Genomic DNA, 15,696 nt, shown 5'->3' on the forward strand with positions numbered 1-15,696 from the left:
TACTGAGTGAAAGGGGAAGCAAACTTCACCTTCCATTATTCTCCAGAACTGAATCCTAGGACTTTTCCTATTCCAGATCATTTCCTTTTTTTCAAAGAGAAAAGGAAAAAGTACAGCAAGAGGCCAGCCATCCTCACAGTAAGCTCGAAGGGAGGTGGATCACTGAACTTGAAAAGCTGCTGAAGCTGCATGTTCAAGGATGTCCCCTTGGGCAATCCTCTACCCAGGGACACATTGCCCAGAGTCTGTGAGACACAAGAAGGGAGCATTCAGGGGTTATTTCACCCAAGCTTCGGTTAACAGTCAATGTAATGATTACTAAGAAGTGGACGTCAGCTATTAAGTGGGCACTGGACTGCAGGTGTCACTCCAAATCCACCCAAATTCTGGCTGTTTTCCTTGGACGTGATAACTTCCCAGAAACAATAGCAATAGACGTGAAAACAAATAGTTACAGAGCATGAGTGAAGCTGCTGGGCTACTAGTGAAGTTAATGATGAACTGAAGAAAAGGGAAAGATGGGGAGGGGGGGGAGTTCACAGTGGAAGGGATCCAGGGACCATTACAGGATACCATGTTGGTTTGGCCCTTAAGCAGCATGGGAGATTGGTTAAAAAACATCGAGGTTATGGTGAGGTTTGGCCAAGAGCAGCAAGTATTGTGCCACATAAATGGGGGTTTGAAATCAGAAGGGACTCGTAAGGTTTGGGTTAGCTTTCTGGAGGTCTTGGAACCAGCCATCATTTTAGCAGAGTAATCACCACAAGAACAGTCAAGGGATAAAGTCCAAAAGTCTTTATTGTCTCCTTTACTGTCTGTCTCCTTCACCTGGGGCTAGCTTTGAGGACAGCCGCCAGGAGCCGGGTCACTGTCTCTTTTGCTGCTGGTCGCCCCAAATTGCAAATGTAAAGCTCGAACAGCCTGAAGGGGAAAACCATACAATCCAGCAGTGGATTTCAGGGTTAAAGGATGTGTGTCCATGGCAGCAAACTGCTGGGAAGGCAGAGAAAGTATCTATCCCCTGCATTCTACAGCATGCATGTTTTGTGGGGAGATTGATGATGATGATGATGATGATGATGATGATGATGATGATGATGATGATGGCCTCAGTGATGGAGCAGATTCCATTTAGGCTACTACATTAGACACTAATTTAGCTTTCTTTTTTAATCTTTTTCTCCTGTCTATAGCTGCTACTTCTGCCTTCAATGACATATAACGTTTTCTTATTTCCTGCAATGTTTCTTGTAGAAAAGAGATCCTCTCTGCACTACTCATATTGTCTAGTTCATTAAGTTGTGAACTCCACTTATATATTCTAGGAGATGAATTTTGATGCTTGTCTTGAGATCTGTCCTTGTCTCCATCTTTAACGGGAAGCGACATCATTCTTGCTGGAGATGGAGCAAACTTTCTGGGCTTTACTGGTGTACATTTATTTGTACTATCTGGAACAGGAAGATCTTCACGATCGTTGCTTTGTCTTGCTCCATTCTTTTCATTTTTGATAGCGGCACTTGTTCGCTTTGGTGAACGTTTTTGTTTTTTTGCTAACGAGCCACCATTTCCATCACTTTTCCTTTTCTGGCCTTTGTCTCTGATCTCTCGTTCTTGGACAGTCACGCTACAAGTGCTTGATGTAGTGCTGGCTTCAAATCCATTGGCTGATTCGTCCTGAATTGGTTGCTCGGACTCTGCTATCAAGGATGGCATCTCTTCATATTCTATTTCAGGCTGTTCTTCAGAATTTAATTCCTTAAATTTCTCAGATATGATAGAGTCACTGATCCGTTTTTCAGACACAAGGTCTGGCATTTCCATTTCAGTCTCCATTCGAATTTTTTTCTCTAGTGATGACTGTGCTGTTATTTTCCTCTTTAATTTTTTTTCTTTTGAGCATGAGTCCTTTTCATCTTTGGTAGTAGAGGACAAATCTTTACTTTCTAAAGAAACTTCTAGACGGAGGCATCCTATGTAAGAGTGACTTCTTGCTTCATCCTGTCTCAGTGGAGAAATTTTTAGAATCTTCAAAGAAAGATCTTTTGCCTTGTTTTTTCTCCCTTTAACCTTAGGAGATTTTTTTGGTTTTTTCTCAATTTCTTCTACTTGCTCCATTTTGTTTTCAAAATTTGGCACTATTTGTTCACTTTCTTCAACTTCCAACTTCAAGGTTTCTAAAGACTGTACTTGAGTCTTATCATTTTCTTTTAACACACATGGAAATTTTGGATTTTCTTCTTCCATCTTATCATCAATAAATTTTTCACTCCTTTCCAGTTCTTCTAAAATCTCTGGAGAAAATTCTTCATTCATCAAATTTTTAGCTGAAGTAGCAAAGTCTTCCATTCCATTTGCCAGAAGTGAGATGTCTGGGAAACTGCTCTGTGCAGTTAGGGCACCCACTTTCCCTTCAATATTTGGAGACTTAGAGACACTATAAGACATATTTGATGGAAAGGTAGACTTCAAAGGAGGAAGTCCACATTTTGACTTTTGTCTCTCTTCATTTTTTTTCTCATCCTTTTCATTGTCTTCTTTATTTTCAGTTTTTTTCTTCTGTTTTCTCTTTGGTTCCCCCTTGTCCAAAGGCCAGACTATCCTGTCAGCCTTCAGCCATTCATCATATTTCTCTCGTCTTTTCTCTTCCTCTTCATTTGAGTCTTTGTCAGATTCCTCCTGCTTTCGAATTCTCTTCTCTTTTGGCTTTGGTCTGTTTGTTTTCGCCAGTAGTGCTTCATTTTCCTTTTTCTCTACAATTCCAGATTTTTCTTCTCTATCTTTATTTTCTTTATTATGATCCCTTAATTTGTCTTCTATTTTTTCTTCTTCATTTTCTTTTTTAGCAGGGGTAAGATCTTGAGCAATTCTCCTTCCACTTCTCAGAGACATTAATTCTATTTCTTTTTTTCTGCTTTCACTATCTGAATCAATGTTTTCTTCAGGTTCACTTTTTACTTCTCCAAAGGTTTTTCTTGCTTCACTTTAGCAGTTTCTCCCGTTGATTCCTCTAGTTTTTTCCCCTCTGGTTTTTTTTTTCCTCTAGTTTTTATTCCTGATGAATAGTCAGAAATAAAGTCCAAAAAGTCTTAAAAGTCTTTATTATCTCCTTCACAGTCTGTCTCCTTCACCTGGGGCTAGCTTTGAGGACAGCCACCAGGAGCCTGATCAAAAATGTAATGAGTCTCTCCCAGTCCTTGTTGGCTCTTATATACTCTATTATAATTACAGCATAGTAGGTGTGAATCTTGTAGAATAGGTGTCAACTTGTAGAATAGGTGTCAATCTTATAGAATAGGTGTCAACTTGTAGAATAGGTGTCCATCTTGTAGAAGTATTTTAAGTACTAAGTACATGTAAACTGGAGAATCATTATCTTAATTCCACTGAGTTTACACCTTGTTTCAAGTATACTTCAAAAGTAAGTAGAGAATTTTACAAATGACAACATGCCTTCTATATGTCCAATAATCCTATGTGTCCTGGGAGTCATTGCTGCATTTTATGTAGCAAATACTAGACCTAAAGTCAGCTTTTTCACTAATTATCTGTGTGTCTTTAAACAAATTCCTTTTCTCTGGTCTCAGTGTCCCCATGTATAAAGTGAAGGAAGTAGAGTAGATGATTTCTCTGGTTCCTTCCAGCTTTAATTCTCTGGTTCTTGGATTCTGGTGCAGATTGGATTAGATGCCCACTGAGATACTTTCCAGCTCTGATCTGCATAATGTCCAATGATTTCACCCGACTGTCCATGACCTGTCATTGCTCAAATCCATATAGACCCTTAAAAGTGAGAAGGGATTGCTAAACTACAATGCAGATGTGAAGTCCAAATCCTGTTCCTGAGAAGTGGCCATGTGATCTCTGCTTGTGGTGATCGCCAGAGATGGGGAGGTCACTTGGTATCTTTGGTAGTATATTGAAGGGAGAGGCTCATCTGCAAAATACCTGGAGACCATGTAGAAATGACATCAGAATAGCACGAGGGCATCCAAGGCAGCAGCATCACTTAGGGAAATAAACCAAAATGTTGGGAAAGTTTTTCCGTACACTGAGTCATAATCTGCTTTCCCAGATCTTCTACCAACTAACCCCTGGAAGATAAAGAAAATAACTGTCCAAACCACTGATCTACTTGACAAATCCTCTGATATCTTGAGACAATAGTTCAAGTCAATGATGTGGGGATAGCACTGTCCCAACACCTGAGGGCCTTTTTTTATTCAAAAGTATTGTTTGTGAAGTGAATAGTCTCACCCTGTTTTTTATAGTAAAACCCAGATACTATTTATACATTGGTTGACTTGAGAAGGGGTCCACCAATGGTAGGCCCCAATGTTCATTTTTTCATTCATTCATTCATTCATTCATTCATTTATTCATTCATTCACTTATTTCTTTCTTTGCTATTAATAGTCCTGGTCTCACCTAAATCTTACAACAGCTATGTTTTGACATGACTCTAGATAAGAGTGTCAGATCCTGGAGCAAGCTAGGGTATTGGGCTAAGTCTAATAGGGTGAAGAAGTTCAATAGGGATAAATGTGATCTTTTACTTGGATTCAAAAATCAACTTTTCAAGTGTAAGATGAAGGAGGTGCTCCACGAGGAATTTTTGTGTCTGAGAAAGTCTTTGGAGCTTTACTGGACACCACATTCAATGAGTCAACCGTGTGTCATGGCAGACAAAGAGGACCAGAGCTATCCAAACAGGGGGGTTTATATTTAACTCTAGGGATAATAAGGAGCTGCTGGAGTTCCTTGAGTAGGGGAGGAATATGGTCAGACCTTCACTTTAAGAAAATCACTTTGGCAGTTGAGTGGAAGTTGAGGGAAGTAACCTGAGACAGGGAAAACAACCTGGAGTCTATTCCACTAGCCTAAGTGAGAGAAAAAGAGGGCTTGGGGTGGATGTGTTTTTGTGGGGGGTGGGATGGAGATAAGAATTTGTTGCAAAAGAGGTGATATGAAAACAAGATTGACAACAATTTCTGAGGAATGTGACATCAAGGATGAGTGAGGCTACAAACCTTAGAAATTTGAAGGATGATAGTCCCCTCAACTTGGGTGGGTTGGATGGGGTGAAGGAGCATAACAAATTCTATTAGCCATGCTGGTCATCCAGAGACATTCAGTTTGAGATTTCTAATAAGCAGCTGCTGATATGGATCTGGCACTCAAGAGAGAGATGAGGGCTGGGTATATGAATCTAGAAGTCATATTCTTAGAGGGGATACTTAAGTGTCATGAAAGCTGATGAGGTTCCTCAAAGAGGGAATTATTCGAAGAGTGAGTATGTGATAGTCCACAGTCCTCTAGCATGGTCAGCTCACATCTTAGAAGAAAATCACAGATATTATCTGAGGATCAGTTAAAGCTAAATTGGTCTACTTGTTTAGTGCCATACCAATCAAACTGCCAAGAAAATGTTTACAGAACTAGAAAAAAATAATAACAAAATTCATCTGGAAGAACAAAAGGTCAAGAATATCAAAGGAATTAATGAAAAAATACAAAGGGTGGTGGCTTAGCAGTACTCAACCTAAAACACAACACAATTATCAAAGACTATAGTAATCTAGTATTTAATAAATGCCTAAATTACAAATTCTGGAATAAGAAATTTGGCAAAAATTCTTGGGAAAACTGGAAAATAATGTCAGAAACCCGGCATAGACCTACATCTTACACTCCATTCCAAAATAAGGTCCAAATGGATACATAATTTGGGCATAAAAATGATACCATAAACAAATTAAGAGAACAAAAGGATAATTTACCTACCAGTTCTTTAGACAAGGGAGGAATTTATGACCATAGAAGAATAAAGAACATTATGAAAGGCAAAATGAACAACTTTGATTGCATTAAATTAAAAAAGATTTTCCACAAACAAAAACTAACAGAAACAAGATTAAAAGAGAAGTACAAAACTGGGAAAAAATCTTTACAGCCAGTGAAAGGTCTCATTTCTAAAATGTGTAAAGAACTGTGTCAAATTTATAAGAATACAAATCACTCCTTAATTGATAAATGGTCAAAGGATATGAACAAAAAATTCAGATGAAGAAATTGAAACCATTTATAATCATATGAAATAATGCTCTAAATTATTATTGATTAGAGAAATGCAAATTAAAACAACTCTGAGGTACCACCTCACATCTCTCAGATTGGTTAAAATGGCAGGAAAAGATATTGATAAATATTGGAGGAGATATGGGAAAACTGGGACATTGATGTATTGTCAGTGAAGTTGTGAAATGATCCAATCATTGTGGAGAGTAATCTGGAACAACAGGCAAAAGACTATAAAACTGTGCTTTCCTTTTGACCCTGAAATGCCACTACTGGGTCTGTATTCCAAAGAAATCATAAAGGAGGGAAAAGCACCCATATGTGCAAAAATATTTATAGCAACTCTTTTTTTGGTATAAAGAATTGGAAAATAAATAGATGCCATCAATTGCGAAATAGCCAAATAAGTATGAAATATGAAGGTAATGGAATATCATTCATCTATAAAAATGATGAGCAAGCTGATTTTAGAAAAGCCTGGGAGAGATTTACATGAACTGATGCTGAGCAAAACAAGCAGAAACTAGGAAGACATTGTACATAATGACAGCGACAATATGCAATGATCAACCATGAAACACTTGGTTCTTCTCATGGTTCAATCCCAATAGACTTTGAACAGAAAATGCTATCTGCATCCAGAAAAAAAGAACTATGGAGATTGATTATAAATCAACACAAGCTATGTTTACTTCTCTTTTCTGTTTTTTTTTTTCCTCTCCCATGGTTTTTCCCTTTGGTTTTCTCTCCCAACATGATTCATAAAGCAAAATGTCTTAAAAATTAACTAATTAATTAAAAAGGGGAAAAAAGCACAGGAAAAGTTCAATCTAATCTGGAACACACCATCAGATTTTTATACCATTAATGTGATTACATTTGCACACATACTCAATTATCAAAGATATGGATTGTTCATCAGATTATGAACTATAAGTCTCTATATTTGATATAATTAAAGTTAAGGTTATAGTAAATTTTGTCAGGAAGGAGAAGGAAGGAAGGAAGGAAGGAAGGAAGGAAGGAAGGAAGGAAGGAAGGAAGGAAGGAAGGAAGGAAGGAAGGAAGGAAGGAAGGAAGGAAGGAAGGAAGGAAGAGAGGAAGGAAGGAGGGAAGGAGGAAGGAGAAGGAACTAGGCATGTTGAGCCAGGAGAAAAGAAGATTCAGGCAGGAAACTGCAGTCATATTCAAGTATTTAAAAAGCAGTCATGTGTAAGTAGCATTAAGTTTGTTGTTCTTGGTCCCAGAGGACAGGACCAAGAGTAGTGAATGAGTGGGAGGTATATAGAAGTCAATATCAAGGAAAATCCTTCTAAATGATGAGAGTTCCCCAAAGGGAGTGGGCTACCTCCAAAATGGGTGAGTTCCTTCTTTAAACAAAGGCTGGGGAACCACTTGTTGGTTATGTTGCAGAAGAAATTGCTGTTTGAGATAGGGCTGACGTGGATACCCCTGCAAGAACCTGAGATTCTGCTAGGGAGCTAAACCTTGCCCGTGTTTGCAGGGGCAAATACCTGCATGGTGACTGGCAGATGGGTTGTGCCCAGCTTGCTCCTCTCTCACTGATTTTCCACAGCTCCATTTGTGGGTTTGCTTTTCATATGTTTATCCAAAGATCTTTCCAAGAGAAATTCAAAATACTTGTCAGTCATGCTGAGCTGTCCTAAACACATGCTCTAACATGGAGATGAATTTTTTTCAAAAATACCAACAAAACCCAGTTCATTGCATCAAGCTGTGACTTCATCGATCATTCATCTTGATGCAGACAACATTCAGAGATGTCTGGGACATTCAAAAGAGGGGGAAAAATCCAAGTTTTCATAGTCATTTCCGGAACTAAACTGATTAAATGCATTTCCTAGGTGGGTCTGGAATCTTCTTTTAATGATTTTTGAAAAGAAAAACAAAAAAATTCTCCTTGCTGTAATGCCATTAAATCTGCTTGGATAACTCAGAATATCGGTTGGCAAGGCAACATCCTCCCACGGCTGCCACAGCAAACCTGAGGCGTAGCAGGGTTCTTACAGATGAAAGGGGCTCGGGTTTCAGTCAATCTGGAGGCTTTGGCTTCTTTTCAGGCCTGAAATGGACAGTACTGATGCTCAGTTTTTCCCTCCTTAATATAGGATGGCTCTCAAAGGGAAGAGCCCACTGGAGGCTTCCTAGCTGTCACCCTTCCAGGATCTGCTTTATAGAAGTGTCATTTGGATTGTGAAGTTCTCCAAGTGGCCTGGTACTTGGAGCCAGGAATGAGGGCACCCTATCTAGTGGGAGGAAACAAGAATGGCAAGCTGTCAACCCCACACCTACTGCAACGAATCCAAAGAGGAGAAAAGCCTGTGGAAAGGAGATCAAGGGACTCTCCTGAGCACTCAGAATAACAGCCACAGCCATCTAATGGTGTTTATTTTTCTGGGCCAAGGGTTCTCACCATGAGATGAACTGTTTGGAGACCCAACTCAGCCATTTAACCTCTGGTCATTGCTAGATGTGGCCGGGCCCAGTTCCATCCCCAGAAACACTCCATGAGAGGGCCATGGGGATGGAGTCTTAACGATCTTTCAGAGATCTAAGCATATGATCCCATTATGACATATTACCCCAACTTCCTGAGCCTCAGTTTTCTCATTGGTAAAATGAGGGGGTAAGACTAAAAAGTCCCTTCTAGCTTATATATCCTTATATTAAGTGAGTGATCTTGGATCAGACATATGGGTTCAAATCACATTTCTGATGTCTAGCAGTTGAATGACAATAGGCATCCTCTCAGAGCCTCAGTTTCTTCAACTGGAAAATAAGAGTTTAACTCAATGACCTTTGGGGTCCATTTCAGCTCTAAACATGATCCTCAGCTCACACTGGATTCTAATAGATATCTTAAACTCAACATGTCAGAACTCAAACTCATTAACTCTTCGCCTAAACCCTGCCCCACCCCCACCATCTTTCCTGTCTCTGTAAAAGGCAGCCCCATCCTCCAAATTCCTCAGGCTCACAATCTAGGAGTCATCCTGAATTCCTCATTCTCTTCCCCACCTAAATCCAAAGGGTTGCCAAAGATTGTCAATGTCACCTCTGCAGCATCTCTAGTCAATCTCACCTCTGCAGCATCTCTAGTCACCTTCACCTCTGCAACATCTCTAGTCAATCTCACCTCTGCAGCATCTCTAGTCACCTTCACCTCTGCAAAATCTCTAGTCAATCTCACCTCTGCAGCATCTCTAGTCACCTTCACCTCTGCAACATCTCTAGTCAATTTTATGTCTGTGGTACCTCTGATCAATTTCACCTCTGCAGCATCTCTAGTCACCTTCACCTCTGCAGCATCTCTAGTCAATTTTATGTCTGTGGTACCTCTGATCAATTTCACCTCTGCAGCATCTCTACTCAATTTCACCTCTGCAGCATCTCTAGTCAATTTTATGTCTGTGGTACCTCTGATCAATTTCACCTCTGCAGCATCTCTACCCAATTTCACCTCTGCAGCATCTCTAGTCACCTTCACCTCTGCAGCATCTCTGCAGATGAGGTGATGATCCAGAATGTAAAAAAAAAAATCCTCAATCCCCAGGCTATATTGTCATAAGGAAGGATAGTGTGTTCTCCAAAAGAAAACTTATTTTATTCGAGGCTCCCATCATATCATATTCTAGCAATTCTACAAAAATTGGTAAATGTCGTTTTAATAAGGTTGGTTGGGAGTGTATGAGAAGGATTTTAGAACATAATTTTCTATGTTGTGTTACCTGGTGTTAAATAGCAAGAGTATTGTAAAGAAGATTCTTGTTCAGATAGGAGAATGAATGAATGAATGAATGAATGAATGAATGAATGAATGAATGAACAAATAAACAAGGGATTATTTAACTTTTACTATTAGGAAGCATGATCTTTTCTATGATCATAAGATCATTACTCTAGATATGGAAGAGACTTCATCAGCCATCCAGCCCAAAAACATCAAACATAAACTGAACCTAATTAAAATGAGTTCAAATTCCACTTCAGATTTAACTAGCTGTGGGACCCTGGACTTTTGTCTGCCTAAGTTTTCTTAATAGAGGAATGGAGATAAAAACAGTATTTACCTCCCAGCATTGTTATGAGGATCAGATAAATTAATGTTTGTAAAACAAACAAACAAAAACACTTAGTGCAGTATCTAGCAATAACAGGTGCTTAATAAAATGTTTCCCTCCTTTCATTACAATTTCCATTTCTTGGGACTGATGTTCTTTGTCCTATACAGTGCTTTTGAGAAAAGTGCTTTGTGAACCGTAAAACACTAAAGAAACGTGTGTCATTGTTGATATTTGCAATAAAACATTATCTTAAAACATATTTGGGAAATGTTTAACAAAATAAATGAAAATGCGATATAACATAGGTAATGTTCATTTGTGGCTTTCTAAGTCAATATGCATCCTCAGGGAGCTTTAAGTACTGCTTGGTGACATGTTTCTATTTGAGTTTGACACTACTGGTTTAGTTCAACCCTCTCATTATAAAAATGAGGAAACTGAAGCCCAGATAAGAGATTGTATTCTCCTGGAATCACACTGTGAGAAAGTAGCAGTTCTGAGATTAAAGACTCATGGCCAGAAGTACCCAATTCAGCACTGGTTCCATCCCATCATCCTTCCTTTTCCTCTCTCCCTTCCTCTCTGCCATTGCCTTCCTTCCTTTTTCCTTTCTGTCTCTTTCTACCACTAACCTTAACTTCCTCTGTTTCTATCCCTTCTTTTCTGTTAATCTCCCAGTCCACCCATCTCATTGTATCTGTCTCTGCTCCTAGCTCCAAAGCTCTTTCCTGTCTTATTCTCTCTCCTTTCCTTCTTTCCTTTTTCTTTACTCTTTCTCAACATATCATTTGTGCAGATCTCCCCCACTACTACTATCAAATGCCAGGTTCCAATGGATGAAGGAACATTTGGAAATGGTTATTGGATCCAGAGGTGCTTGGGGATCACTCCCAGTTATACATGAGTAAAGGACAGATGGAGGTGTCACAAAGTCCAGGGGACTGTCTCGAATGACCTTAGGAGGCTAGGAATGTGGAGAATCTCAGTAGTTCTTGTGCCAAGGGCTGTGCTTGCTGTGTGGAGTCAGAGCCCAGAGTAGAAGGTTCCTGCCCCCTTCATCAATCACCTCCTGTTTCCTTTCTCTCCGGAGTTCTGCCTATCCACAGAGATCATTCCACGTGTGGAGCACAATCAACTGCATGTGTGAGTGGCCTTGAACATATAATTGACCGAGACAGAGCTAGCCATGTGGGACTGAGAATGTCCTTCAACGAGGCAGAAGTCCGATGTCAGCATCCACACTGGGGCAGAGGGAGGGCCATGAACCTACCTGCGGGAATCTGAGGCCCTGTAGCAGAGGGTAGGGTAGATTCATTTATAGCAGAGGCCTGGGCTTGGAGCCAAGAGACCTGAATCTGAGGCCTGGCCCCAACTCTTACTGCCTAAAGAAGTTTGGACAAGCCTCCTTCCCTCTCTAAACCTCAGTTTCCCCATTTATAAAGATTGTTTTTAAAAGCACTAGCATCTTTTTCATTTCCTCTTCTCTAGCAATTTTGCACACACTAAAATCCTTCAGAAATAAAAGACATTCTATCTTTTATCTTGTATTATTCTTCACAAGAAACTCAAGATGCAAGCAACCAAGTTCTCAAAAACAAAGGGGGAAACTGAAAGTAATCCATATGTATGAAAATTACTTTTCCCCAGAGTGTGAAAAAAGCTGAGAATGTGCTCCCTAGAAAAATCCCCACTGACAGGACCATCTCTTGGATCACAGATAATGAACCTCAGGCAGTGAAGCTCTTTCATTCAATTAGCAGCAAAAGGCAATCCTCCTATCCACCTATGAAGGGTGCATCGAAGATTATACTGGAAAAAATAATGACTGGAGAACAACTTTTCCCTTTCTGATTCTCTTTGAACTCCATCAAACATGAAGATGAGAAAAATGAAAAAGACATGATGATCTTTCTCTACACTTTTAAAGTTTGCAAAGAGCCTTGGTGTTAGGATTCTTCCAAGGTGTAAACTTCTTTAAAGGTATGAACTCCTTTAGAGGTGTGAACCAAGTACATAAGTACCTTGTATGAATCTTAACACCTTGGGACATTATTTTGCCTGTAACAATCCTAGAAGATATGTTAGTCAGTCAACAAGCATTTTAATAAATAGCCACTTATTCCTTTGTATCTCCAGGATGTAGCAAAGTACATGGCACATAGTAGGTGCTATTAAACCACTATTATTAGGGATACCTACTATGTACCCTAAGAGAGCTAGGGATACAAAAGAAATGGAAAAGACAATCTCCATTAAAATGAAGCTCACCATTTAAAAGGGGAATGGGAAAAGAGACAATATGCAAACAACTCTGTACAAATGAGATATACTGGGGGCAAATTGAGAATAATCAATAGAGAAAAGTGCTAGAACTAAGGAAAGACTTCTTACAGACAGTGGGATCTTAGCTGGGACTTGAAGAAAGCCAGTGAAACTAGGAAATAGATCTGAGGAAGAAGAGTATATGTATCAGACATGGGGGTTAGGGTGAAAATGCAGGAGGTGAGACATGGAGGGTCTGAGAGGAAGCACAATGGCAGGGTCCCCGAACTGGAGAGTGAGACATAGGCAGGTTAAAAAGGTAAGAAGGACTTGAAAACCTGCAGAGAATTTTGTATTCATCCTGAAGGCAATAAGAGTTCCTGGAGCTTATTGGGTGAGGGACAAATGGCCACACTGCTTTACCAGATCACTGTGTCAGCTAGAGTGTCATAGCGGAGGATGGACTGGATCGGTCAACAGTTAGTCCAGTAGTCCAGGTGTGAGTGATGAAGGCCTGCATTAGTTGCTAATATCAGAGATAAGAGTCAGAAGTATATGAGAGCATTACAAATGAGAGAGACAGAGACAGAGAGAAAGACAGAGAGAGAGAGAGAGAGAGAGAGAGAGAGAGAGAGAGAGAGAGAGAGAGAGAGAGAGAGAGAGAGAGAGAGAGGAGAGAGGGGAGATAGACAGCGAGAGAGAGAGAGAGAGAGAGAGAGAGAGAGAGAGAGAGAGAGAGAGAGAGAGAGACAGAGAAAGAGAGAGAGACAGAGAGAGAGAGACAGAGGAGAGAGAGACAGAGAGAGAGAGAGACAGAGGAGAGAGAGACAGAGGAGAGAGAGAGAGAGAGAGAGAGAGAGAGAGAGAGAGAGAGAGAGAGAGAGAAGAGAGAGACAGAGAGAGAGATAGAGAGAGAGAGAACTTGGTAGTAGATTAAATATGTGGGAGGATGGGGTGGGGTGGGATGGAAGTGAATAAGAGGGAAGATTACTACGGATATGATTATTCCCATTTTACAGATGACAAAACTGAGGCTTCCAGAGGGTTGAAGTGTTTAACTTGTGCTTATATAACTAAGAGTTAAAAGTGCTCTAAACCTCCAGCTTGTAAACAAAATCCTTGATTCGGGTAGAGGGGTGCTTGGGAGCCATTTCTGGCACTGATTGATTGGGAAACCGGGGGTGAGTTAAAGATGTGAAAAGAGGAGGTGGGGCCTCTCTAGTTCTCAATTTCTAAGAAACGCTGCTTGGGGGCTGTGGGTGCCCGCCCTCCCCCCCTCCCTCCCCCCGCCCCGCCCCTTAGCCCAGTGAGCTGCCTGGGGCAACACCTCCAAGGACCAGCCTCTGCTCCTGTTTGGGCCGCCCTACATTCCTGCTATGGAGGCCGCGCCCCTGCTGGAGTGCCTCGCCCTGGGGCCCCGAGATGCGAAGCAAGGCCCCCTGACGGGGAGGGGCGCGGCGGGGGCCCACGGAAGAGCGAGCTGTTAAGTCGAGGAGCCTGGAAAGCGGGGAGTGGAGCGAGCTGTGGGAGCCATGGGAGGCGCCGAGGCCGGGCTCGGGCAGTCTTTCCTCCCGTGCCGCGCTTCCACTCTCACCCCGAGGCTGCCGCAAAGGCTCCTGCCCAGCTGCAGGTCGAGTCAGGCGTTGTCTGGAGGGTGTGTTCGGGGCGGCCCGCGGAACCCTTTTCACTGAGGTTTTCTGTCTTTGGTGTCCATCTTCCCCACCCAACTCTCACCTGCCGCTCCCAGAAGCCTCAGCGCGCCCGGTGGCTACACCCCCAGTAACCTACGGGGGCTAAACCCGGGTGAGGGTAACCTCACAGTGAATAAGGTGGGGTGTGCCCAAGAAGGAGGACGTCCCCTGGTGCAGCGGGCACAGGAGAATGATTTGTTCCCTCCATGAAGCAGGCGCTGTGGGGCTGAGAACTTGGTGGATATCAAAAAACCCAAGGCATCCACTGCATCTTGAGCCATCATCAGTCGTCTTGATTCTGTCCTGTCACTAAGAAAAAAATATTAAAAGGAACTTTGAGTCCTTCTGACCTCATTTGGTAACTGCTGGGATCACGTTCCATTATCCTACAGCTATTGAGCGCTGGCTGTTCCTTACACTAGCACGGTAGTTCTCAAACTTTTGGGTTTTAGGGACCCTGTATATGTTTAAAAACTGAAATACTCCTCCCCACGAGTTTTTGTGGGGGTTATATCTAACGTTATTCACGATGTTGGAAAGTAAAATGTCAGTATTTACTATGAAGAGTTTCAACCTTGGGGACTATCCTAAAAAAAAGGTCCTGGAGGTCTCTGGACCACACCTTGAGAATCTCTGCTGTAAAGTGTCTGTTTGAACGTCCCTTCTCCCAAAAGTATGAGCTCCTTAAGAGGGGGGACCATGTCTGATTTCTTTACTGCTTCAGTGGCAGGCAGGTTTAGCAGAAAGCCAGTAGTCTTAAGGTCAAGACATCTGGGTTTGAATCTTGCCAGGGACTCGTGTTACTGTTGCCAAATCACTTTGACCAATAAATTTCTCCAGGAAATAAAATAAGAGAGCTACCTTTCATGTCTATGGTTCTTTCTACTACTACTACTACTACTACTACTACTACTACTTTCTACTACAACCACTACTACTACTACTACTACTACTACTACTACTACTACTACTTTCTACTACAACCACTACTACTACTACTACTACTACTACTAACTTCTACTACAACTACTACTACTATTACTACTACTACTACTACTAACTTCTACTACAACTACTACTACTATTACTATTACTACAACTAATTTTACTACTATTACTATTACAAATATTACTACTACAACTACTACAACTACTATTACTACTACTACTATTTCTACTACAACTACTAGTATTGCTACTACGACCTTCTACTACAACTACTATTACTACAACTAGAACTACTACTACTTTTACTACTACTACTACTTCCTACTACTCCAACTACTACTATTAATACTACTACTACTACTATTTTACACACACACACTCACACAAAAACATACACTCACTCACATACACATAATCATGGAATAGAGAAGATCACTGTGGATTGTCTTCTAGATCCTACATAATTCACTTCAGGTTGACCCTTTACTCTGATCATGTCTCTTTCTGTGTGTTTTAAAAACATTAGAAACATGCTCAAGGAGTACGTAACAGCAGCAGAGGAAAATTGAGATTGTTGCAATGCTAGAGTTCCACCTTAATGTTTTTCAGTTGACTTGGTCCTCCTGTTTGTT

At 40.9% G+C, this 15,696-nt stretch overlaps 1 pseudogene; it reads right to left on the reverse strand.

Annotated features, from left to right (window-relative positions):
* Window positions 1–1,014: 1,014 nt before the first annotated feature.
* Window positions 1,015–14,817, reverse strand: LOC141540962 (AT-rich interactive domain-containing protein 4A pseudogene; annotated as a pseudogene).
* Between the last annotated feature and the right edge of the window lie 879 nt (window positions 14,818–15,696).

The sequence above is a fragment of the Sminthopsis crassicaudata genome, chromosome 4, assembly GCF_048593235.1.
Source record: "Sminthopsis crassicaudata isolate SCR6 chromosome 4, ASM4859323v1, whole genome shotgun sequence".
Classification (NCBI taxonomy): Eukaryota; Metazoa; Chordata; class Mammalia; order Dasyuromorphia; family Dasyuridae; genus Sminthopsis; species Sminthopsis crassicaudata.